Source organism: Mustela erminea, chromosome 4, assembly GCF_009829155.1.
Source record: "Mustela erminea isolate mMusErm1 chromosome 4, mMusErm1.Pri, whole genome shotgun sequence".
Classification (NCBI taxonomy): domain Eukaryota; kingdom Metazoa; phylum Chordata; class Mammalia; order Carnivora; family Mustelidae; genus Mustela; species Mustela erminea.
In genome coordinates, this window is record NC_045617.1 from 6,072,200 (window position 1) to 6,098,291 (window position 26,092).

General features: G+C 41.8%; 1 protein-coding gene and 1 pseudogene across 3 annotated transcripts in view; both read left to right on the forward strand.

The window, feature by feature from the left end:
- Window positions 1-26,092, forward strand: part of PRKN (parkin RBR E3 ubiquitin protein ligase) — a 1,064,961-nt gene that overhangs the window by 83,241 nt on the left and 955,628 nt on the right. The gene's annotated exons all lie outside the window — the stretch shown is intronic.
- On the forward strand, window positions 2,165-2,240 carry LOC116589482 (annotated as a pseudogene).

The following is a 26,092-nucleotide window of genomic DNA, read 5'->3' on the forward strand; positions in this document are numbered from 1 at the left end:
CACGGTGATCCGCAAATACGTGTGTGGGGCCACATGCACTGCGCACGCATTTGTGAGCCTGTTGGTGTCCGCTGTGTTCCAGGCCCAGGACGTTCGGCTCTAAGGACAACGGACCACCATCATCCCCGGCCTCCCGGAACGTACCTTTTAAAGAGGAGGACCCGATGCACCTGGTGAATCCTGAAAGGACGTGCCGTGTTTCAGATGGTGGCAAGGCTATAGAGATACAAATACGCGCTGGGGCTAGGAAGTGAAGGGGTCGTTTTGAGTCAGGCCGCGTGGGCAGACGTCACTGAGAAGCAGGTGTGGGAGTGGTGCGGGCGCAGGCTGGAAGGCAGGGCCCGGCGTACGGGCAGGAGGACGGAGGTTCGGGGAGTCGAACCAGGCGGAGGAGGGCGGAGAGGAGCTCTGGGCGATGCAGGCCACATGGTGTTGGGCCTGGGGAGGACCTGAAAGGGTTTTCGCTTCTGCTGATGTGATACCGCTCAGTGTTGAGAAGGAGAAATCTGACCACTCCAGGCCCCACAGAAGAGCAAGCAGGGAAAAGAGAGATCTGAGAGTTGCAGTGGAGATGGTATTTCAAGCCTTGAGGATGGACGAGCCCACCACGGGTGTCTGAAGTCAGAACATGTCCTCACTGGCCAAGAGCCCTTTGTGTCCACCCTGCTAGCAGGCATGTGTACGCAACAGGGAAAGACAGGAAACCCTGCCACGGCCTTCTCGTGCTTGGGTCCACGGAGGCTGAGCGGATGTCCGCATGCTCCTTCCTTCCTTCTCGTCCGTCTCTCTCTCTCTCTCTCTCTCTCTCTATTTCTTTCTTTATTTCACTGTTTTTGGTCGCCTTACAGAGTCTCTTACCCTGAGGTCGTGAATTAAAGTCCGGAGTCCTTACAAGTGGGAGGTCCACCTGCTTTTTACCAAGAGGCGGAAGGGATAAGCCATGAGGGGAAGGAGAGGAGGGGCTTGTGCTCAGGAGGGTCTGGTTTGCAAAAGAGTACACGTGGGTATTGGTGTCCTTAATGATCTGTACCTGTGTGTACTTGGAGGACATTGTGACCCCTTGTGTGCTCTTGTTTGAAATACTCTGGAATGATCTTTAAAGTTTACTTAAAACTAGTTACAAAGTTATCATATAAAAAAATGGGCATCTGCTGTTAGGGAATTTGGTCTATTTAGATTTTGTAACTTGATTCAGTTGGTAACTTGATTCAGTTATTTTCTTAAGAAATTGTCCGTTTAATTCAAGTTATTAAATTTAGATACAAAGAATTGTGTAAAACCGTTGCTTTTGATGTTCCTAGATTTTTTGCATGTGTTACTGGACCTTATTTAATTTTATGTTTGCATTTTTCTTCCATTTTCTTGATAATATTAGCTTATTTATTATAAGTTGTTCCCTACTAAAGAATGAGCTGAAATTTTAATTTGTTATTTTTGCTGTTTTTTGACTTTATCTTAAAATTCCTTCTGCTTTTTAAATAAAGCTTTTTTTTTTTTTTTTACATATCTTTAATCATAGTTCTTTGTTCTTTTATAATACCTTGGTGTGACACTTTGATTCCTTTTTTTAATTATTATTATTAATACTTGTTTTTGAGGCTCTGATTTTTTTTTTCTGAGCACTGCTTTACCTGTATCTCATGGGCTATGATATGTACTGTTTTCATTATCAGTGCTCTTAACATATTTTGTGATGTCATCCTGGATTTCCTATGAGATGCAAGAGTCACTTAAAATAATAATTTAAGGGGCGCCTGGGTGGCTCAGTGAGTTGAGCCGCTGCCTTCAGCTCGGATCATGATCTCAGGGTCCTGGGATCGAGCCCCGCATCGGGCTCTCTGCTCAGCAGGGAGCCTGCTTCCCTTCCTCTCTCTCTGCCTGCCTCTCTGCCTACTTGTGATCTGTCTGTCAAATAAATAAATAAATAATCTTAAAAAAATAAATAAATAAAATAAAATAATAATTTAAGAGCAATAGCCGGTAGTTTATTTTTGTTCATTGCATTTCTAGGTGCATTGCTTTATGATTAGAGAATTTATTTGTAGTATTTTCATCTTTGAAATTAATTGATGTTTTATCATGACCTACAGTGTAGTCTCTTGCAAATGACGAGTCCCTAAGTACTTGGGAAAAGAGGTAGTCCCTTTGTTTTAGAATTTCCCCGAAGACTATACTTTCAGGGATCATTTCTATAGTTTGTTACTAGAGAAGTTTCTCTGAATGTGTAGAGTACCCAGAATTTCCCCGGCTGCTACCTGTCTTCCCCCTCTCACCACCCCCCATGTAAAGAAATAAGAGTTCTGTATTGTCACCACGAAACAGGGTGCACTCTCCTGTTACCCTCACACGCATGCTTGCTTTACTGTCTGTCATCAAGTATCTTCAGTTCCTCCCCTCAGTCTGTTTTTGCTGTTTTCCCCTGATACTCTCTTAGGTAGAGATTGTTTCTCTACCGCTTTCTTCGGGATCGTGTCATATTTGCACAACATGTTACCTCACAACCGAAGGTCAGTTTTGGTGAACTTCCTGGGCTACTCTTTCCTTCAAGTTTTTATTGGTGTCCTTCTCCTATATGTCAGCATTGCAGGTCTGTATAGAGAAATGGGAAGTATGTCCGATTTATATTCCCATATAAGTGACCCTGTCTTTCTGCTTGGCTGCCCCAGAGAGGCTCCTGGAGCCCCACACCTCACTGGTGTTCTTTGACTTCTCTTGGTGTCAGCCATGCTGGCCCGTTTTTCCTTGGTGACACCGGGTCCTTTCAATATGCAGATTCAAGTCTCCCTTATATTTTTTCTTACTAAAACAATTAAACTCTTTTATCTTCTTTTAATTATGGCCTCTCTGTGTGATTACGAATTGTCCGTTTCCCTAAACCAAACCAGGTCCAGGCAGGCCGCCGCCCTGGTCGCAGCCGCTCCCTGGTTGTGAGGCCGATGTTTTCCCTCTTTCCGGGAGGATCTGCCTCCGCAGTAGAACTCGCCTCTCCGGGGCTGCTTCCCGATTCCTGCCACTTCGCGGCCGTCGCGTGCATTTTGGAAGTTGGTGCTTTAATTGTCCCTGCGTGTCACCAACAAAATGAGCAGAAATCGTCTTGAGTGTCGTTTTCCCTCTCTCCTTGGTGGTTCTAGGAGGGTTTTTTGGGAGAGGGAGAATGCTGCTTTTGCACCTTCTTGTTGGCAGAGGTTCCCTCAGAGAATTTTTGTTGTTCCATTCACTTTCCCTGCTCCTTCCTGGTAGTCGTGTTTATGTTGCCACGGAAGAATGTATTTTGTCTAAATTAAAAAAAGAAAAAAAATTCTTTTTAGTTTTCACTTTTTAGTAAAATTTCTTTTTAGTTTTCACTTCATTTATTTATTTATTTAGAAGATTTTTATTTATTTGTCAGAGAGAGAGAGAGAGAGAGACAGCACAAGTAGAGGGAGAAGCAGGCTCCCCGCTGAGTAGGGAACCCACAGGACTGGTTCCCAGGACCCAGGGACCATGATCTGAGCAGAAGACAGACAGTTAACTAGACCGTCACCCAGGCATCCCTAGTTTTCACTTATTTTGAAGATTGCCTGTTAGGAGATAGCCCAGGTAAAACCAGAACATATATGCAGATTTTTTTTTTTTTTTCAAAACGTTGTAACTACTTAACATCTGAGAATAAGTTTTGAGAAATGGAGTCAGTGTCATGAAGCTTTAATCACATGCGGGAAAAACATTCAGTAAATCAGATCTTAGAAAATTGTATTAGTTAGAAAATTGTATTAGAAAAGAATTGTCTTAGAAACCCTTCATATGCTTTTTATATTTGTGTTACATAGTATCCTGGGATCTTTATTTTTAAATTACTTATACAGTAAGTATTACATATAATTTTTATAGTAAATTGATTGCATGTTGAATTATTCTCTGTTTTATTTGCTTTCCTCAGATTTGAGGTAAAAAATTATTTGTGAACTGTGGGATTTACTCTTCTGCCTCAGTACAAGTTGGAGGTGGGGTAGGCTTTCACTGGTACTGAGTGTCCGTGATCACGTCCAAACATTAACGTGGAGTCAATAGCTTTCCTAGGCCTCTTAACAGTAATGGGAAGCTATCATAGATTGTAGCCTTTGGATTTTTCTGTGTTGTAGCTTATCTCTTCCATCAAAATTTAAATTTCCAGACGCAAGAACCGTATTATATTTGCTCGTCTTTTGCTTGTGCACTTCCATCTATTTCAAAATACCAAATACAGCCGTGTGCACACACAAAGTATATTAATCAGAGGCCTTTAACTTGCGAGAAGCAGAAAGCCAACACAAACTAGCTTAAGCAAAAGGGAATTTCTTGGATCAAATATTTGTGAATTATTGGCATTAACTTTGGCCTCAGACATAACCTAATCCAGGTGCTTAAACTAGATTCGGACATACCGAATCTGTCCCTTGGCCTTTCTGAGTTTGCTTCTTTTTCCTAACTTGTTGAACAGTTGTTAAGTGAAAGAACTCACTGAATTATTCAGCAGTCGTTAAGCAGTTCTTCCTGAGTTCACTTCACGGAGGAGACTGCGTCAGGCTTACGTTCTACCAGCTTAGCAAACCTAATGGAAAGAGTACCTCTTACTTAATAACGACTCAAAGGTCTTAGGAATTAACATTTGTCAGACTCTCTTTGGTTGCACACCAATTCTTACACCTCCCACACTGACCACGCTGACCACTGGGATGGAGTGTGAGTGGCCAGCCCTAGTCAAAGCCTACACCCAAAGTATCAAAGTGTGTATGTATGTGTTTGTGTACCCATGCGTATGTGTATAAGAATGCTTTCCCCCTACTACATTAAGCCATATGGCTTAAATGTAGTAGAATTCTGGTTTCTTAGAAACCTGTTTGGTGGCTCTTACTAAAGAAAGAATTCTGGGAAGATAAAAGGATACTAAGTATGATTGCCTCTTTTATACATATGTGTGTATCTGTGTGTGTGTGTGCGCACCTGTGTATACGTGTATATTATGTGTATTTGGGAAGGAGGAGAAGATTATTATTCTTATTAGTATTTTAAAGATTTTATTTACTTGAGAGTGAGAGAGAGGGTACACGAGGTGGGGAGGGGCAGAGGGAGAAGCAGACTCCCTGATGACCATGGACCCCAACATGGGGCTCAGTCCCAGGACGCTGAGATCGTAACTGAGCCAAAGGCAGAGTGCTTTACTAACGGAGCCACCCAGGCGCCCCTGTTCTCATTATAATTATCTAGATCTCACTTTGCCATTTTTGTGTTAAGTCAGGATAGACAGTAATAATCCTGTATATTCTAATATATATTCTGTATATTCTAATAATGCCGAGGGTATTCTAATATCCTCAGGGACGTAACACAATAAAAAAGTTTGTTTCTTCTACAAGCTGGGAGTGCACCATGGGTCTGCTTGTTGTAGTCACTCAGGGGTCCAGGCTCACTGAGGTTCCACCACGACATGCCTGCGCCATCCCCCGGGAGGGAAGTGGGAACCCAAGAGGTCCTTGTCTTGGCATCTCATGGTCGACCCTGGAAGTGGCACCCGATTTTGTGCTCAGATCTCTTTGGCCATAACGAGGAGGGTATGGTGCCCCCCAGTGACTGGACTAGTAAGTTCAGAATTCTGTGTGCCTTGGGGAGAGGACAAGGTAGCACTAGTGATGGCCGCTCCCCTGCTCCACAGACCATAAGAATATCCTAATACTCTAAAGCCACCTGTGTCTTGTCATCCAGCCCATGATATATCTAGAAAGGAACTGGTCATGAGCATCTCCACCACCAACCAACTCAGTACACATACAAACAAAACAGCCCAACTGAGGTTTGAAAACTGCCTTAAAGTATAAAGAAAACTTTGCAACACTTGATTTGGGCTGAAATCAAGTCCTCTCCCTGAACTCATATGGCTTCAGGTCATGATTTGGTTAGATTTTTCTCTAAGTATTAAGATATAAACCATTCTTTGCTCAACATTTACTGAGCACTTACTATATGCAAGGCATGGTTCTTGTTGTAGTCGGCGCACCACTGTGCCTGAGTAATAGAATCTGTAGTCCAGTGAGGAAGACAGACATTAAACTGGATGAGGCCGAGAAAACTTAATACCTCAGATCTAATACGGGTGTTTGGCTAGGCAGATGGGATGTCCTCACATCCCTTAATTCTGGAGTGAGTACCTAAGCCTAGGTACCTTGAAATCTGAGCTGCTGAGCCTCACAGTAACCCCGGGAGTTAGTGAGCATCTGCCGTATGAATCTCCACCATTGCCCCGTGTACACAGGTGGCCGAGACGGAGGCATTTCATGGCAACTTGGAGGTTTGTATCAGTTACTATGGCTGGATAATGAGTTACTCAAAATGTGTAACTTGACACAATAGTTATGCGTCATCCCTCGTGATTTCTGTGATTTTGGAAGGACTGCAGGACAGTTCTTGATTTGGGTATCTCGTGACCAGTGACAGTGCGCTGGGTCATCTAAAGGCTTGATGGAGGCTGGGAAACCGGCTTCGGATGTGCTTTAGTCATGCGGCTGGAGAGCTGCTTCTGGTTCCGGGCACCGGGCCTCGGTTCTTCTCTATCTGGGACTCTCCACGGGATTGTTTGAGGGTGGCTTCCGCTAGCCACCCTCAAACAGGATGGCTGGCTGCCCCTAGAATGAGCTCTCCAAGAGGCCAAGAGGGAAGCTCTACGGCTCTTTATGATGTAGCGTCAGAAGTGCCCCCATTGCCACTGCCACCATATCATAAGGATCAACCAGGGGCCCACCATATTCGGTATGAGAAAGGATTTTACGAGGGTGTGAACACGCCATGAAGGTGTGCTTCACTGAGGCCCGTCTTGAAGGTTAGTGACCACCCCTGGCTGCCTCCCGGCAGGACATCACTTTCTACAATAATGAAATGATGCAGATGAGTTGATTGAGGTCATGCATCTCTTAAATGAAGCTTCTACGTTCTTAAATTGATGCTTCTTTGTTAACCTTTTGCTGCAAACGGACATGAGGGCCAATAAAGAAGGCAACCACTGATGTTCATTCATATATCAGAGGACCGCATACAGCATGCAGCGTCCAATCGATTACCCAGGAAAATGGGATGCAAGTGCTTTTTATTAAACTTTAGACACAGAACCCACTTAAAAGTGTTTTATCATAATCTCAGTAACATCTGTAGTCTGCTTTTCTGTTCCCTTAAGTGATTCACTTTATTTCTTGTGTGTAGAATTTACACTACGTTGGACAGTTCTCAATAAGCTACTTTTGTGAAAGTAAAATATGTTTCTTTTGTGAAAGGAAAATGAATATATTTCCCTGGGACTTCATGAGATGAGGTTTTGGGGTATATCACAAATGCCATCTTTTTTTTAGGGAAGCCTTTTATCTATAATGGCATGATGATGGCTTATTGTGAGTCTCCAAATGTTACGTCCACTGAGGAAAAAAAAAAATCTCATGCAGCATAGACTACGCTTACAGGGCCTGTCTCGGAGTCGTGACTAAGTGACCCGTCCGTCACAGTTCCACTGAGTACTCAGGGAACCTTAAAAATGGTTCACTTGGTGGTTGCTCCATGATAAGGATAATTTAGAGGAATGTATATTTCTGTATCACACTGTAAGCTCATAAAAATAAATATTTATTTTGGACTAAGACCTTTTTAAGGAGAAGTAAATCTCTATCTCACTATGAAGTAACTCGCTACAGTAGCATGGGGCTTTATGAATTATATCTCCTCATGCAAACTACTAATACTTATAGCCCTGGGATTAAAAAAAAAAAAAGATTCATGAGCAAGTGTATTCTCATCATTATGATTCAAGGAGTAGTCTCTATTTATTTTATTTAAAATTTTATTTATTTTAGAGTGGGAGAGACAGAGCATGAGACTAGGGAGGGTCAGAGGGAGAGGCAGACTCCCCGGTGAGCGGGGAGCCTGATGCAGGTCACCGTCCTGGGATTTTGGGATCATGACCTGAGCTGAAGGCAGACCCTTAACCGAATGAGCCACCTAGGTGCCCCTAGGAGTAGTTCTCAAACACATAAAAATGTGTTAATAATATGTAAGAATAGGAAATTTAAGCATTCAAGTAAACAAGGGAGAACAAAATATGTTGGAAACTTTTGAAAATACATAGTGATTTTCCTTATGCTCCACAAGCAAGGGAAATGATATGATGGACATTAAGAGAAGGGAAAGAAAAGTGAGTTGTGGGAAATTGGAAATGGAGATACAACATGAGAGACTGTGGACTCTGAGAAACAAATTGAGGGTTTTGGAGGGGAGGGGGCTAGGGGATGGTGAGCCTGGTGGTGGGTATCAAGGAGGGCACGGATTGCATGGGGCACTGGGTGTGGTGCATAAGCAATGAATTCTGGAACACTGAAAAAAAATAAAATTAAAAAATATAATTTGTAACTTGTAAAAAATAAAAGCAGAGCACTTATTCAAAATTTCAAGAAAAAAAGAAAATATATAGTGATTTTGCTAACAAGTAATTCTAAAAACTATGCCTTTCGACGTTATATTGACTATGGAAAAACTTTAAACGGCTTCCAACTAAACTTAGTTTATGTATCACATATCTTTGGATATGTATTGGTATCAAAATGACTATATAAACATCATATATGAAGGATAAATAGTTTAGTGAGCAACTACAATTCTTTCATCTAAGTTACCAGTATGTTCAACTTTTCTCGTAGGATACTTTTAGAAGTATTTTTTAAAGGATATTTTTCTAAGTAGTAGTAGTAAGGCTGATTAATAGCTGTTTTTTAGGAGAAAACATTGTGGTTTTTATGATGTTCCAGGGGCTATAATACTGTTTTCAGTAAAGTATATATGTATGTCCCCAAATAAATGGACTAGTTAAACATCCTGGTGTTTACTCTCACCACATCGCCATGCTGAACGCCTTTCAGTACTTTAGGAATTTCATGAAGATGGTATAGATTCGTCATTATGCCATATCCGGTTTGGTGGGAGTTGATAGTATCATGTAGGAGTAAATGAGATCGCATACATAAAGGTTTCTTTTTATTGTTCTGCTGATGGATTCACATTCACAGATTTAGTGTGAAACCTAGAATGTCTTTCTTGGGGCACCTGGGTGGCTCAGTGGGTTAAAGCCTCTGCCTTCGGCTCAGGTCATGATCTCAGGGTCCTGGGATCGAGCCCCACATCCGGCTCTCTGCTCTGCGGGGAGCCTGCTTCCTCCTCTCTCTCTCTCTGCCTGCCTCTCTGCCTACTTGTGATCTCTGTCTGTCAAATAAATAAATAAAATCTTTAAAAAAAAAGATATTTATAGAATGTCTTTCTTGTGTTCTGAGAATTTCCTGGCCCTGCCCAACAACAGCTGGCTGTCTAGTTCCCCTTAAATGGTGGTGCAGAATCCAGCTCCAGGAGTCTCCTGGATGCTGGAGCCAACTTGACGAGAAGTGTGAAATACAGGCAGAGCTTGATACACTCTCCGTGCAGTTGCTGCATGTGGAAGCCTTTACCCTTGATGTGCTCTAGATTCTGGATCACGTGCAGAGAACTCTCAGCAGTGAGTCTGGGTCCGATAGGATCCAAACCATCGAAGCCAAACATCCACGTGGTATGTGTAACTGTCCTCCAAAGTGTGTTCGTAAATACAAATATCTTTACAGGTAATAGAGATACCGAGCAAACTTCCCCCCAGAATTCTGCTCGAGTCTACTAACATAGAGAAGTATTCCAAGGAACTCTCTGACCTCAGTGTAGCATTAGGCATCGGGCCCAGCCAAAGACTTAGAAACAGTGGCTGTATCCACGCTATCCCATGGCGGTGAACATTGGACTTGACAAACCACGTGCTTCACTGCCTCAGCGGTTTGCCTTGCTCCCCGTCAGTGCAGTATACATTGTCGCACCGTGAGTAGCAGCACGTGCCCTTGCTCGAACAAGACCGTGCATCTCCTGGACTGCACTTGAGTGAGAGAAAGATTAATTGAGGACATGCAGTCAGCTGTACCGGAGTCATGATCCAGCGATGGGTGGTCGCCCAAGATGAACCAAAATGGCATGAGACGAAAAACCCCAGACTGCTGAAGGCAAAAGGAGCTCCTCTGAGCTACCAGAAAGGCTATGCGTGGTCTCGGTGAGGACTGGACGGTGGAGTGCACAAGTCTGACGTCATTATCTGGGAACTCCACGATAAGCAGCTGCAGAGGGCTGTAGCATATAAAAATGCAAACAGCGAGCACATGAAAGCGTATTTTATGAAAGAAGTTAGGCATATTATTTTTCTTCTTCTGGCTCAACAATGAAAAGATCATACAACAAAAAATTTTTGTACTAATTAATAGCATCCAAAATAAAAAAAAAATCATAAAATGACAGCATTAAGCAAAGAGAAAGATGTTACACACATAGAATGCTACTGTGAAGATACACAGACTACCTAAAATCCATAATCCTAGCCAACTGTGCTATTTAAATTCTAGAATTATCAGTATTTATTCGCAGGAAAGAATAAAATGTATTGGTTTTTTTAGAAACAGTGCACTAATCCTAGGTTAGCACTAACCTAAGATTTTTTACAAATATGGGAAAAAATGTGAATCTCGGGGTCCCTGGGTGGCTCAGTTGGCTAAGTGTCTACCTTTGGCTCAGGTCATGGATCCTGGGATCCTGGGATCAAGTCCTGCACGGGGCTCCCTGCTCAGTGGGGAGCCTGCTTCTCCCTCTCCCTCTGCCCCTCCCCGTGCTCGTGCACTCGTGCTCTCTCTCTATTTCTCTCAAATAAATAAAGTCTCAAAAAAAAAATAATAATGTGAACCTTGCTGCATCCATACTCCAGGCAGGATGTCAGGAAGGCTACGTGAAGGGAGCCTGGACATGGCGCTGTGTTGTGGCCTGGCTGTCAGTTACACACAGTAAGAAAATGATCTTCTATCATAAGCTCATACTGCAGATTTCACAGTCCATCCAAAATAACTGTTTAAATGCTTTCAGTTCTGCATCTAAGCCCACTAAAACAATTTTGACATGCATCAACAGGGAGGTTTTATGGGAATATCCATGGACTTCTAACATTTTAAAAAGGGAAGTAATAAATTTGATATTTAGAATTAGAAGGAGATGCCTATGATGTGTATTAAATATTGGATTTGTATTGAAAGTAATCTGTTTTTTATTTATTCTTCCTCAAAAATGTGTTTCTTATTTAACTTCTGTTTGCCTAGAATTGTATACCCTCTACTGTAAATTTTGTACTATCCCTACCATAGAAACAGCATTAAAATTTACTCTTAAGTATTTCTTTTCATAAATAAATAATACTAGTCCAATGTTAATATACCCTAGCAGTTTAATCGTGCATGTGGCATCTCCATCATAAAAAAAAAAAAATTAGAACATTTGGAAGAACATATATAAATGAGATTTTTAAGAAATTTAGGCAGATTTTTGCTGCATTTCACTATTTGAAATGATAGATTTGGGGTTTTTTTTAATGCAATTTTAAAAGCAAAGAGGGTAATCATTAAGATTTTGGAGTCAGAACAAGATTCTTTCCAGCATGTTATGTAAGATCTCATGAGATTAAAGAAGTTTCCAGCACTTATGGGAAATGTACATTTGTGAGATTAGACCTCCTTTCTATTATCCAGCCCTTGAGTTAACCAAACATTACTAGGGTGATGACAGATTGCTCTTCCAAAGCATTTGTAGAGCTCAAACACAGAGCTCAGAAAGCAGTGAGTATAGTCTTATCTTGATTCTGCATTGAGCAAGAATGCTATAGGGGCGCCTGGGTGGCTCAGTGGGTTAAGCCTCTGCCTTCAGCTCAGGTCATGATCTCAGGGTCCTGGGATCGAGCCCCCACATCGGGCTCTTTGCTCGACAGGGAGCCTGCTTCCCCCTCTCTCTCTGCCTGCTTCTCTGCCTACTCATGATCTCTCTCTCTCTGTCAAATAAATAAATAAAATCTTAAAAAACAAAAAGATTCTCTGAACAAGAATGCCATATAACAAAATGGTCCTAAAAAAAATAAACAGAAAGGAGAAATGGTTGCCTTGATCCCGTGACTACAAAACACTGCCATTTTATTTTCAGAGTAAATAAGTCAGTGCAATAGTGTTTCTTTGAAGCCTTTGGTTTTCTTTCATCCAGCAAGGGTTCCATTCAGTGAGCTCCTGGCTTCTGTCCACTGTGGGGACTCAGGCAGTATCCTGTGGTATCTCCGTTTCAACTCGAGGACCTGGGAACATTTCCTTCCTGAAACTGGCCCACGATGGGACCTCTACGGGTGGGAGCCCCCCGTGGAAGAGCATCGTCACCCTAACAGTTTGGGTTCACGGGATGTGGTTCCATTTGATTCTCTCAACAGAACTTTGGCAACATCAGTCAATAAAAGACATGACCGTAGCTCTCTGCCCGCTGTCCCTGGTGACACGGTGTCTCTTTCAGTTGTTATAAGCAGGACGTGCCAGCTGATGTGGCTTTCTTTGTAAGTGAGAGTCAATCTCATGAGACTAGAGAGATAGAAGACAAAACAAAGGTCCAGTTCCAGTTCAGAGAAGCACTGTAATAGCGCTGCCCATGGGACTGCTATCCTAGCATGAAGAGCTATGTAGGAAGTTCAGAAAATGAAGTTTTTTTGGTTTTGTATTGAGTAGCAGGAAAAGCTTTGGAATCACATAGGCCTTTGTGTGAATGCCGGTGTTACCACTTGGTAGCAGCATAATGTTGGGTAAGTGACTTACCTTCTCTGAGGTTCTGTTTCCTCATACGTAAATTGTAATAATATCTAGTTTATGCAGTCTGGAGGGAGCCTTTGCTTTGGAGTTACTTTTGGACCTAGGGTCAAAGCTTCGAGGGTCAGACTCAGAAAAGCTGCCCCTAACCTTTCTGAGTACCAGGTAGGGGAAGTCCTGCATTTACCATCCATTTCTCACTGGGGGTTGGGGGGGGGCATCTCCCTCTGGCCTTTTTCATCAGCACAGAGTCGTTGCTGGGGATCCCTAATTGCCACCTGCAATAAAAATTGAAAATGGCCCCTGGAACTTTCCTTGTATGGTGTGTCTTGAGAATCAGGACACAGGGGCTGGAGAGTAGGATATCTGGCAGATTTTGGGTGCCTTGTCCGGGTGCCTAAGCCTAGTTCTGTGCTCCCAGCACTGCCCACAGCACTGCCCTCTCCTTTGCTACCACCACACTGAAACCTAGCTTGTCACAATGTATTCCCCTGGGCCAGCTCAAAGAACATGTTCATTCGAGAATTAAATTAACTCGAGTGCTCTCTAAAACAGCACCCCAGTCACTGCTGACTACATGGATCTCCCTAAATTCTCTGTTCTACGGAGAATATCCTATGAAAAGAAGATTCTTGTGTGCTGACTCCAGCGGACTCAAGGCTTTAGAGGGACCCGTTTGTCACCCCTGCTGCTGTGCTCAGCACTCAGAGAAAGTCTTGGAGAACTGACACGGACTGAGAACTTTTGGAGGAATGAATGAATGCAGCTGCTAAGCCAGTCTTGATTGACTTCTCCTCCCATGTGGATCTACATCTGACTCATTCTTCTGTGCTATTCCTGGCAATCAAATTAAGACGTAGCATTCTAAAGATACGTAGAAACATTTCTGATGCCGTGCTTGTAGAGCTTTGATAATGAAACACACTACTGACTTCACTTTAAAGTCCTCAGTTCATGCCTTGGGCTTTGTGGTAGACTCTTCGGCTCATAAGCTTAGGGACTACTTGAAGACACAAAATCTTTGAGTGTGTGTGTGTGTGAGAGAGAGAGAGAGAGAGAAAGAGAGAGACTGAGAGAGAGTGGGAGGTTATAGGAACATTAGATCATTCATTTTATTTCCTTCTTATCTCTATCAATTCCTCTTTGTGAACCACAGTAACATTTATCCTGGCTTTCTCACAATAAAGGTAAGAGGATATGTGTTTATAAACTGAGTTCCAGAAATATCACTAAGGAAAAAAAAACAACTTTCAGAACAATAACCTTTAGCATAAGAAAAATTATCACAAACTTCTAATAAATAGTGAATTGGAAAAATAAACACATAATAAAGTTTTTATTTTTTGTAGTTCTGAATTCCTGGATTTTCGATTCTTATTGTTCTGCATATACTTTAAAAAATGTTTCTTTTATTTCATTCATACCATCCTTTTGAAACTTTTCTTTTTTTGTGCATATTTATAATGTGTACACCAGTATTGCAACATACTTGTGTATAACTCACTGATAAATAAACAACCTGAATGGGGTGCTTGGTCAAAAGGACATTTTTTAATTGATTATTTTTATTAACATATTATGTATTATTTGCCCCATGTGTGAATCATCAGGCACACATTTCACAGCACTCACCATATCACATACCTTCCCTAACGTCCATAACCCAACCACCCTCTCCCTACCCACCTTCCCGTCAGCAACTCTCAGTTTGTGAGACTAAGAGTCTTACTGTTTGTGTCTCTCCCGATCCCATCTTGTTTCATTTTGTCTTCCCTACCCCCCAAAACCCTGCCCTGCCTCTCAAATTCCTCATATCAGAGAGACCGTATGATAATTGTCTTTCTCTGATTAACTTATTTCACTCAGCATAATACCCTCTAGTTCCATCACATCGTTGCAAATGGCAAGATTTCTTTTCTTTTGATGGCTGCATAGTATTCCATTGTATATATACACCACATCTTCTTTATCCGTTCATCTGTTGATGGACATCTAGGCTCTTCCCATAGTTTGGCTATTGTGGACATTGCTGCCATAAACATTAGGGTACATGTGCCCCTTCAGATCACTACATTTGTATCTTTAGGGTAAATACCCAGCAGTGCGATTTCTGGGTCATAGGGTAGCTTATTTTTAACTTTTTGAGGAACCTCCATGCTGTTTTCCAGAGTGGTTGCACTAGCTTGCATTCTCACCAGCAGTGTAGGAGGGTCCCCATTTCTCCACATCGTCACCAACATCTGTTGTTTCCTGACTTGCTAATTATAGCTATTCTGACTTGTGTGAGATGGTATCTCATTGTGGTTTTGATTTGTATTTCCTGATGCCCAGGGATGTGGAGCACTTTTTCATGTGTCTGTTGACCATCTGGATGTCTCCTTGCAGAAATGCCTGTTCATTTCTTGATTGGATTATTTGTTTTTTGGGTGTTGAGTTGGATAAGTTCTTTCTAGATTTTGGATACTAGCCCTTTCTCTGATATGTCATTTGTGAATATCTTCTCCCATTCTCTAAGTTTTCTTTTGGTTTTGTTGACTGTTTCCTTTGCTGTGCAAAAGCTTCTGATCTTGATGAAGTCCCAATAGTTCATTTTTGTCCCAATAGTTCATTTTTGTCCTTGATTCCCTTGCCTTTGGTGATGTTTCTAGGAAGAAGTTGCTGTGGCTGAGGTCCAAGAGGTTGCTGCCTGTGTTCTCCTCAAGGATTTTGATGGATTCCTTTCTCACATTAAGGTCTTTCATCCGTTTGGAGTCTGTTTTTGTGTGTGGTGTAAGGAAATGGCCCAGTTTCATTCTTAGGCATGTGGTTGTCCAATTTTCCCAACACCATTTGTTGAAGAGACTGTCTTTTTTTCCATTGAACATTCTTTCCTGCTTTGTCGAAGACCATAGAGTTGGGTCTGTTTCTGGGCTCTCTGTTCTTGTCCATTGATCTATGTGTCTGTTTTTGTGCCAGTATCATACTGTCTTGATGATGATAACTTTGTAATAGAGCTTGCAGTCTGGAATTGTGATGCCACCAAGTTTGGCTGTCTTTTTCAACATTCCTCTGACTATTCAGGATCTTTTCTGGTTCCATATAAATTTTAGGATTATTTTTTCCATGTCTTTGAAAAAATGGATGGGATTTTGATAGGGATTGCATTAAACATGTAGATTGCTTTAGGTAGCATAGACATTTTCACAACATTTGTTCTTCCAATCCATTAGCATGAAACGTTTTTCCATCTCTTTGTATCTTCCTCAGTTTCTTTCCTAAGTACTTTATAGTTTTCTGAGTATAGATTCTTTGCCTCTTTGGTTAGGTTTATTCCTAGGTATCTGATAGTTTTGGGTACAATTGTAAATGGGATCAGCTCCTTAATTTCTCTTTCTTCTGTCTTGTTGTTGGTGTGTAGTAATGCAACTGATTTCTGTGCATTGATTTTATATTCTGACACTTTATTGAATTCCTGTACAAGTTCTAGCATTATTGGAGTGGAGTCTTATGGCTTTTCCACATAAAGTATCATATCATCTGCAAAGAGTGAGAGTTTGACTTCTTTGCTGATTTGGATGCCTTTAATTTCTTTTTGTTGTCCGATTGCTGAGGCTAGAACTTTTAGTACAATGTTGAATAGCAGTAGTGAAAGTGGACATCCCTGCCCTGTTCCTGACCTTGGGGAAAAAGCTCTCAGTTTTCCCCCATTGAGAATGATATTTACTGTGGGTTTTTCATAGATGGCTTTGAGGTATTGTGGTATGTACCCTCTATACCTACATTTTGAAGAGTTTTGATCATGAAATGATGCTGTACTTTGTTAAATGCTTTTTCAGCATCTATTGAGAGTGTCATATGGTTCTTGTTCTTTCTTTTATTAAAGTATTGTATGACATTGATTGATTTGTGGATGTTGAACCAACCTTGCAGCCCTGGAATAAATCCCACTTGGTCGTGGTGAATAATCCTTTTCATATATTGTTGGATCCTATTGGCTAGTATTTTGGTGAGAATTTTCACATCTGTGTTCATCAAGGATATTGGTCTGTAATTCTCCTTTTTGATGGGGTCTTTGTCTGGTTTTGGGGTCAATGTAATGCTGGCCTCATAAAATGAGTTTGAAAGTTTTCATTCCCTTTCTATTTTTTGGAACAGTTTTAAGAGGCTAAGTATTAATTCTTCTTTAAAAAATTGGTAGAATTCCCCTGGGAAGCTGTCTAGCCCTGGACTCTTGTTTGTTGGGAGATTTTTGATGACTGCTTCAATCTCCTTACTGGTTATGGGTCTGTTCAGGTTTTCTATTTTTTTCCTGGTTGAGTTTTGGGCGTTTATTTGTCTCTAGGAATACATCCATTTCTTCCACATTGTCAAATTTGCTGGTGTATAGTTTCTCACAATATGTTCTTATAATTGTTTGTATTTCTTTGGTGCTGGTTGTGATTTCTCCTTTTTCATTCATGATTTTATTTATTTGGGTCCTTTCTCCTTTCTTTTTGATACATCTGGCCAGTGGTTTATCAATCTTATCAGTTCTTTCAATGAACCAGCTCCTAATTTTATTGATTTGTTCTGCTGTTCTTTTAGTTTCTATTTCATTGATTTCTGCTCTGATCTTTATTATTTCTCTTCTCCTGCTGGGTTTAGGCTTTCTTTGCTGTTCTTTCTCTGGTTACTTTAGGTGTAGATTTAGGTTGTATACTTGAGACCTTTCTTGTTTCTTGAGAAAGGCCTGTATCATTGTATACTTTCCTCTCAGGACTGCCTTCACAGATTTTGAACAGTTGTGTTTTCATTTTCATTTGTTTCCATTAATTTTTTCAATTTTTTAATAATTTCCTGGTTGACCCATGCGTTCTTTAGTAGGGTGCTCTTTAGTCTCCATGTATTTGAGTTCTTTCCAACTTTTCTCTTGTGATTGAGTTCTAGCTTCAGAGCATTGTGATCTGACAACATACAGGGAATGACCCATTCTTTTGGTACTGGTTGAGACCTTATTTGTGACCCAGGCTGTGATCTATTCTGGAGAATGATCTATGTCCACTAGTGAAGAATGTATATTCTGTTGCTTTAGGATGGAATGTTCTGAAAATGTCTGTCATCTCCATCTGGTCCAGTGTGTCATTTAAAGCCTTTATTTCCCTGTTGATCTTTTGCTTGGATGATCTGTCCATTTGGGGGGGGGGTTAAAATCCCCTACTATTATTATATTATTGTCAGTGTGTTTTTTTTTTAATTTTGTTACTAATTGATTTATATAATTGGTTGCTCCCATGTTAGGGGCATAGATATTTAAAATTTTTAGATCATCTTGTTGGACAGACTCAAAAGGACATTAAAAAAAAAACTTTTTATTTAAGTTTATTTATCTTTAAGTAATTTCTATACCCAGTGTGGGGCTTGAACTCATGAGTCTGAGATCAAGAGTCGTATGCTCTTCTGACTGGGACAGCCAGGAGACCCTAAATTTTATATTTAAATTCCAGAGTAGTTAACATGCAGTGTAGTATTACTTTCAGGTGTACAATGTAGTGATTCAACACTTCCATACAATACCCAGTGCTCATCACAGCAAGTGCTGCCCTTCGTCCCCATCACCTATTTCTCCCATTCCCCCTCCTGCCTCCCCTCTGGTAACCCTCAGTTTCTTCTCTATAGTTAAGAGCTTATTTCTTGGTTTGCTTCTCTCTCTTTCTCTCTCTTCCCTTGATTCCTTTCTCATTTACTTTGTTTCTTAAATTCCTCAATGTGAGTGAAATCATGGTATTTGTCTTTCTCTGACTGATTTATTTCAGTTAGCATAATACTCTTTAGCTCCATCCATGTCCTTGCAAATGGCAAGATTTCATTCTTTTTTTTACAGCTGAAGAATAGTCCATTATATATATATATATACATACATACACATCCTACTTTTCCATTTGTTAATTGATGGACACATGGGCCGTTTCCATAATTTGGCTGTTGCAGATAATGCTGCTGTAAACATAGGGGTGCATGTATTTCTTTGAATTAGTTTTTTTTAATTATTATTCTTGGGTAAATACATAGTAATATAATTTCTGGATCATAGATTAGTTCTATTTTTAACTTTTTGAGGAGCCTCCATGCTATTTTCCACAGTGGCTTCACCAGTTCGCATTCCTGCCAACAGTGCCATGGGGTTCCCCTTTTTCTACATCCTCACCAAAACCTGTTATTTCTTGTGTTGTTCATTTTGGCCATTTGACAGGTGTGAAGTGACATCTCTTTGTGGTTTTAATTTGCATTTCCCTGATGATGAGTGATGTTGAGTATCTTTTCATGTGTCTGTTGACCATCTGTTTGTCTTCTTTGGAAAAAGGTCTGTTCGTGTCTTCTGCCCATTTTTAAATTGGATTATTTAGTTTTTGTGTGTTGAGTTTTATAAGTTCTTTGTGTATTTTGAATACTAATCTTTCATCAGATAGATCATTTGCAAATATCTTCTCCCATTTTGTAGGTTGCATTTTGGATTGTTGACTGTTTCCTTTGCTGAATTGATGCTTTTTATTTTGATGAAGTCCCAATAGTTGTTTTTGCTTTTGTTTCTCTAGCCTCTGGAGACATATCTAGAAATATGTTGTTATGGCCGACTCTCTTTTATTGTTAAAGGTCTCACATTTAGGAATTTAACCCATTTGAGTTTATTTTGGTGTGCGGTGTGGGAAAGTGGTCCAGTTTGATTCTTTTGCATGTAGCTCTCCAGTTTATCCAAAACTATTTGTTGAAGAGGCTGTCTTCAAATGGGCATTTTAATAACATTCCTGATCACAAACATAAGGTAAAAGGCACTTATATCACTTAGAAAAGACATGCCTTCTGCCTTGGAGAAATAATTTAATATAATATTATCATACTTTCATATTCTTTATTTATTCGAGGGTAATTTTATCCAGTATGTTTCTGCTAAATAGCAAACATCATCCCACAAAAAAGGTTTACTTTAGTTTCATACCTTAGACTTTGACTGGAATCTTAGTATAATCTGTTATCTGTCTTCTTTTTCTTTTTTAAAGATTTTGTTTATTTATTCGGGGGGGGGGTGAGGGGAGAGAACACGGAGAGGGACAGGCAGACTCTGAACACAGAGCCTGACATGGAGCTGGACCCCAGGACCCTGAGATCATGATCTAAACTGAAATCAAGAGTCGGACACGTAACAGACTGACCCAACCAAGCACTCCTGTGTGTTTATCTTAGTCTCTCTTTCTCTCTCTCACACACACACAGCATCCAGACAGACTGGGGAGGAGCACAGGGCAGGCATGGCAGTTAGGACAGTCTCGTGGGTGCCAGGATAACAGTAGGTACAGAGTACTCTAGAAGCACTGAGGTCGCTTAGTGCAGCCTAAGGTGTGAAAGGGAGTTGCCAAAGGAATGGACTAAGACTGAGAGAGAACCCACTTCTCAAAAGCACTAGTGGAGTTTCTGGTATTTTCATTTCATGGCAAGAACACAGGCTACAAGATAATAGCTGAAAATATTTAATTCATGTAATATTTATTTGCAGATTAAAAAAAAAACCTGTAGAGGTTTTTTGTTTTGTTTTGTTTTGTTTTTATTTTTGTCTTGTTTCTGTTCCTTTTCTAGAGTTTAATTTATTTAATTCAGGCAAATATTTAATGCTTGTGAGTTACCAGGAAATAGTTATCAAATATTTATATGTGTACTGCATCTTTGTGGGACACATTTTAAAATCAAGATTTATTCGGGAGATTAAAGGTGTTTTACAGGGCTCTTGGGTCGCTCAGTTGGTTAGGCATCTGCCTTTGGCTTAGGTCATGATCCTAAGTTCCTGGGATCTAGTCCTACATCAGGCTCTCTGCTAAGTGGGGAGCCTGCTTCTCCATCTCCGTCTGCTTTCCCCTTGCCCTCTGCTTCTCCCCTTGCTCCTTCTGTCTGTAAAATACATAAGTAAAATCTTAAGAAAAAAACAAAGTAGTAATTTATAGACATTGTTTTCCCCAGAGTTGTATGGAACTCATTATTCTCAATAACACAGGGAACTATCTCTTTTTTATTTATCTTTATATAAAATTTTAAGACACTTTTTGAGAAAGTTTTGAATCCTAAACTCATTTTTTAGTAAGAAAAATTGAGTAAAATTCAAGTTTGTATTTCTTTTTTTTTTTTTAATTTTACAGATTTATTTGTTTATTTGATAGAGCAGAGCAAGCCACAGGAGCTGGGGGTGAGGCAGAGAGAGAGAGGGAGAAGCAGCCTCCCTGCTGAGCAGAGAACCTGCCGTGGGGCTTGATCCCAAGACCCTGGGATCATGACCCAAACTGATGTCAAACACTTAACCAGGTGAGCCACCCCGGCACACCTCAGGTTTGTTTTTAAAAGATTAGAAAAATAATTTCCTTCTGTTCAGAAAACAAGACACCATTTTCCCGAAGAATTCTATGAAAGACAGAAAGGCAGGGTTGGAGCTCCAGGAAGAAAGCAAGTGATAAGTTCTTCCTCCCTCCCCATCATGTCTGCATGAAGCTTGGTAATGAGCACAGGACGGCTGGTGCCTTCGTCAGTCTTGTGAAGATGAGAAAGGGGGAGTGGTGGAAGATCCTGCTGGAAAAGTGTGCAGTAGAGTTACTTGCACACTGTGGTGTCACATTTGATGTTTGGGCTGAGTTAAGTCTCACAGATGTTCTCCTCCTCGGGATAACAGAGCTTATCAAAGAGAGCAGTAAAAAGTTACTGCAATTAGCTCGATGAGCCATTAGTGATATTATCAGGCTTGATGGTTATTCATAAGCAATAGAGAAGGGTTTTTTGTGTGTGTGCTTCTGTTTATGTATGACTGTCCTTTTATTACTGGAATTGCTTGCTAATATAAAAGTTGTTAAATGGTTATCTTTTTGCTTAATGACATGGAGGGGAGACTCAGGTTGGAAGTAACGGGTGGGTTTCTACGATCTCAGAAGAGTGGCATCGAAGGTTAGAACTTTAGTTTATTATTCAGTTCTGGAGGGGAAGGCAGTGCTAATCCATATTTCACTTTCAGGTGAATTCCATGAGCATCTCTGGGGGCATTTCAGTCGTTTCCCAGATAATTAGCATGGACTATGCTTTCTCGTCATGGAGACAGGCTAGCTGAAGGAACTACAGGCCGGGTGGGGATGGGGGTGCAGGGATAGCATGTCCAGATGCATTTATAACCTCTCTACGATAGATACACGGATGCCTTGGTGATACTGGGACCAAAGTAGAGGAAAAGTGGGGAAGGTAGAATGTTTTAGTGGAAAAAAACTACTTCACAGCTATTCACTGCTGTAATCCTGTCTCCAGTACCTCCTCTACTTTTCTAAACAGATTTGTTCTGAGCCTCATTCTTATCATCTGTGAAATGGGAAGAAAAAATCATACCTACCACACAGGGTAGTTTTAAGAAATACAGCATGTCATACGTCTTTCCTGGTATTATTATATCTGACCTGTGTTTCCATAATTAATTATTTCTTCAGGAAATGTATATGATTGGATGTCCTTTCCTTGTTAACAGTTGTCCTTTCGTAAGATAATGTTGGTTCACCTGATTCTAAGGGTTCACTTGTTTTGGCTGATGTTGATGGACATTTGTTAACATCAGTGGCTGCTTGTTTATCACCTGACCTTATTTATAACTCTAACGTGGGAAAGTGTCATTAATTATAGGCTAAAATAAAAATGCATTTTTAATTCTCAAAGTTATAGTAAATTAAAATCTTTAAAACATTGCCACATTTTCAGAAGATAGATATCCCGGGCTATTTGGCCAGTAAGACCCGAAGAATGACACAGAGCTCCGGGAGGTCCCCATGCAGGTCTCCTTATGGATCTTGTGTTTCTGCTGTGTTGTGAGGTACAAGTGAAAACCTCTGTTGATGAATGTGCTGAGTGGTAATCTGGTTCTCTATCTGAAGTCTCCTAATGTCTTGCTGAACATTGCACTGTGGAGGAATTCTCGGTGTAGAAAAGCAGAGGACTGCAGGGTCCATACTTCCTTCCGTCCGGCTGTTTGTTAGCATTGTAGTTCTTCTGACTAAAAGCTCAAAAAGATCAAAGAAGAGTGCTCCATGGTAGAAAACACGTCCTTTTTTAGCTAAGACATATAGGGCAATGGAGGGGGAGCCTCTACCATGGTCTCTTCTTGTGAGAGGATTATGGTTCATGATACTTGAGGATCCCTTGTATACAATAGGAACATGATGAGTAGAAACACTTCTTTTGTTCCACAGATGGGATTTTAAGTTGCTGTAATTATAGTGGGTGTATAAGTGGATATAATTATATTACAAGCAAGTTCACTTTGGAGGTAGCAGTGAATTGCTTACTAAAAGTATCACTCAGGGAGGGAGAGTATAAGTTAATAGGCAGCTGCCAGTTAATCTAAAAAATGGGAATTAAGTCAGGAAAATGAGGACATAGAAGAAATTGTGAAAAACTGTCTACATGGTTGAGAGGGAGGAGGGGAGTTACAGAATATAATTGAACAGGAGGGTGATTGCCACTCACTGCTGCTGGTTATGAGCATGGGTGGGGGTGGGGCGTAAGACGAACATCGGGAAACAGGAGGAAGTATTTCCCAAGGGAGGCGGTGCCCAAAGACTTTTCTGTCAAAGGAAGTGGAGAGAGCCAGGCTAGGGAAGGGTGAGGAGGACCTGGAGGCAGGGACTCAAAGATGCTCTCAGCAGAGGAGAGAGAGACCCAGTGGGCTTCTTCCCACCCGGCAGGAGGTGGGGAGGACCGTGTACCTGTGCTCTCACAGGTGACTGGGAGCACTCACGCTGGGCTGGTGCAGCTCCTCTGAGAAAGGAGGCTTCTGTGGGTGGCCCAGGAAGACTGCCCACGGGCGTGGTGCTACAGACTCGCCAACACTTCCCTTACTTCCCCATGTGACAAATGTCTTGTTCCTAATACCTCCCTGTGCACTGAGGGTAATGGTGCTCTATTATTGACGACTGAAAACAATGCTGCAAGGGAGATTTTTATCATTCTTATTTTATAGTAGAGACAGGCTGGGGCTCAGAGAAGTTTATTCATTTATTTATTTTTTAATATAAGGATTTTTTTTTTAAAGAAAGATTTTTATTTATTTATTTGACAGATCACAGAGTGGGCAGAGAGGCAATCAGAGAGAGAGAGGAGGAAGCAGGCTCCCCACTGAGCAGAGAGCCCGATGCGGGGCTCGATCCTAGGACCCTGGGATCATGACCCGAGCTGAATGCTGAGGCTTTAACCCACTGAGCCACCCAGGCACCCCGAGAAATTTATTTCTTACGGTCGGCATCTGGCAAATGATCGAGCCAGAATTTCAGCCAGTGTGTTTAACTCCAAGGTCACTTTCCTTACAGCTGCCCTGCACTACCTCTTCTGGGGTTCTGTGCCAATGGATTGGTTATTTGGAAGTAACTTTAGTGACAGACGCAAAAAGTACCCTGGAAAATAGAAAGCAGGAAGCCTGGGGTAGGTCATGGTGAGAGATCCTGGCTTTGTTGATAACGAGGCCTCCGTGCTTCCAGCCACGGAGCAGACGGAGCAGCTTGAAGGCAAGAGTGGAGGGAGGGATCCACGTCGGGAGGTGATTGCGATCCCCAGGAGAGGTGCGGAGGAGCGCGGAGGTATCCAGCGCCCCTCGAGAGAAGGGCAGGCCCAGCAGATGCTTAGGACTGAGGCTCACCAGCTCCGGTGTCGTGGATAGAAGGAGAGGACGGTGTGGGGAAGACGAGAAGGTGGGGAAACGGATGTGAGCCGGAACGTGAGGGTCGGGGGGAGTGGATGGGGCGTCTAGGGTGTGTCTGAGTACGAGCGTGCTTGGGGGGGTGGGGGGCAAGTGGGAGGCTCACCTGCAGGCAGACAGGGAGCAAACTGTCTTCTACCCCGCACCTCGATTTGGCTTACCTGTGTTTGAAACTGATTACAAGAATATCCCTCGCTTTTCTTAAGTGAATAATGAATATCTCCTTTTCTCTCTGATAAGTGATGCCATGTCATATGATAATATTATCATTATCCCTTACTTTGAATTCACTTGCCCTAATAAACCACATAAACATTTATTTCGCTATTTATGACACCAAATGCCAAATTACATATTCTATTAGATGAAATATTAAAATAGAGTGTGCCCGATAAAGTGCAGAACGTGGCAACATAATTTTAGAAGACGTCCTATTCCAGTACAGTGGACTGGTGGGTATCTTATACTCTATTTATCTCTGGATATTGAATTGTTTTGACAGCTGTATGCACAAGTGAGTCCTGCAGGGTTTCTGTTTAAATTAAAGCTCCCAAACATTGTCTCCCTCGGACTGGAACAAGTTCTCTTCAGAATTAAGGTCCCCGGCTCAAGCTCAGTAATCTGAAGGTCTGGCCGGCCACCTTAGAAGAAGTCTTTCTGAGATGAAAGCAGATCCAAATGCTTCCTTTTCTTTACGGAAGTATGTTTTTTCAAGTGCCTGAAGATTCATGACCCACTTGTGTGGCACTGCAGCGGTCATGATGGAAGGTAATGTGGGACTCTGCTGGGAGCCAGAGAGCGACCTGCTGAGAGCCCAGAAAGGGGCGCGCCCATTACGGGACCTGTGGGCTGTGCAGACTGGATGGGGGCGGCCTGCAGGAAAGCCCCTTCCTGGCGGGGGAGGGGAGGAGGAGGTGGACGGAGATCAGAATGGTCATGGAGACGAGAGTTCAATCGATTAACCTGACCCTGAGCGGAAGATTTATTTAGAGACTCCAATGAAGTAAGGTAGTTGAATTAGTATTTCTTTAGCTTGGAGGGGTAGAGAAAGAGAAGTCACACCAAATACCTTTCCTACCCCTGATCATCTCCGTAGAACGCACAGGCAGTAGGGATGGGGTTGCTGAGTCCAGGTGAGCTTCCGGTTCCCAGGACAGGGCCCTCAGAAGCAGATGCGTTGAGGCTCCTGCTCACGGTCGGAGGACCCAGACGGGGACAGCATCTCAGGAATCCTGCAATCATAAGAAACTTTGGAAGTGGTGCCACCCGCTGTCATCAGAGCTTGCCGATCTCATGGCTTTTGAGTTTATAATTTTTTAAATACTATGAGGTTGAGCAAAACTAGGCCAAATCTACACAGAGACCCCCCACATTTAGACTTCTGAGAGAAATGTAGGGACAACATCTACCTGGTTAGAAATTTGTAAGAAGCAGAGAAGGGGACAGAACAAAGAGCTACGATTTATTTGGATTACCTAAGTAAACGTCCTGTCAGCTTTTTCCTGGGGACTTGGAACGTGGGTCCTCGCATGGGTCCCACTTGTCTCCTTCCTACTCTGCCTCCACGGAAGCAATAGAGACTCCTCTGGGTCTGGCTGTGCGTGGCCTCATAGAGACAGCAGAGCGGTTCCTTCCAGCTCTTTCCCCGGTGCGCTTCTGAGGAACTGCC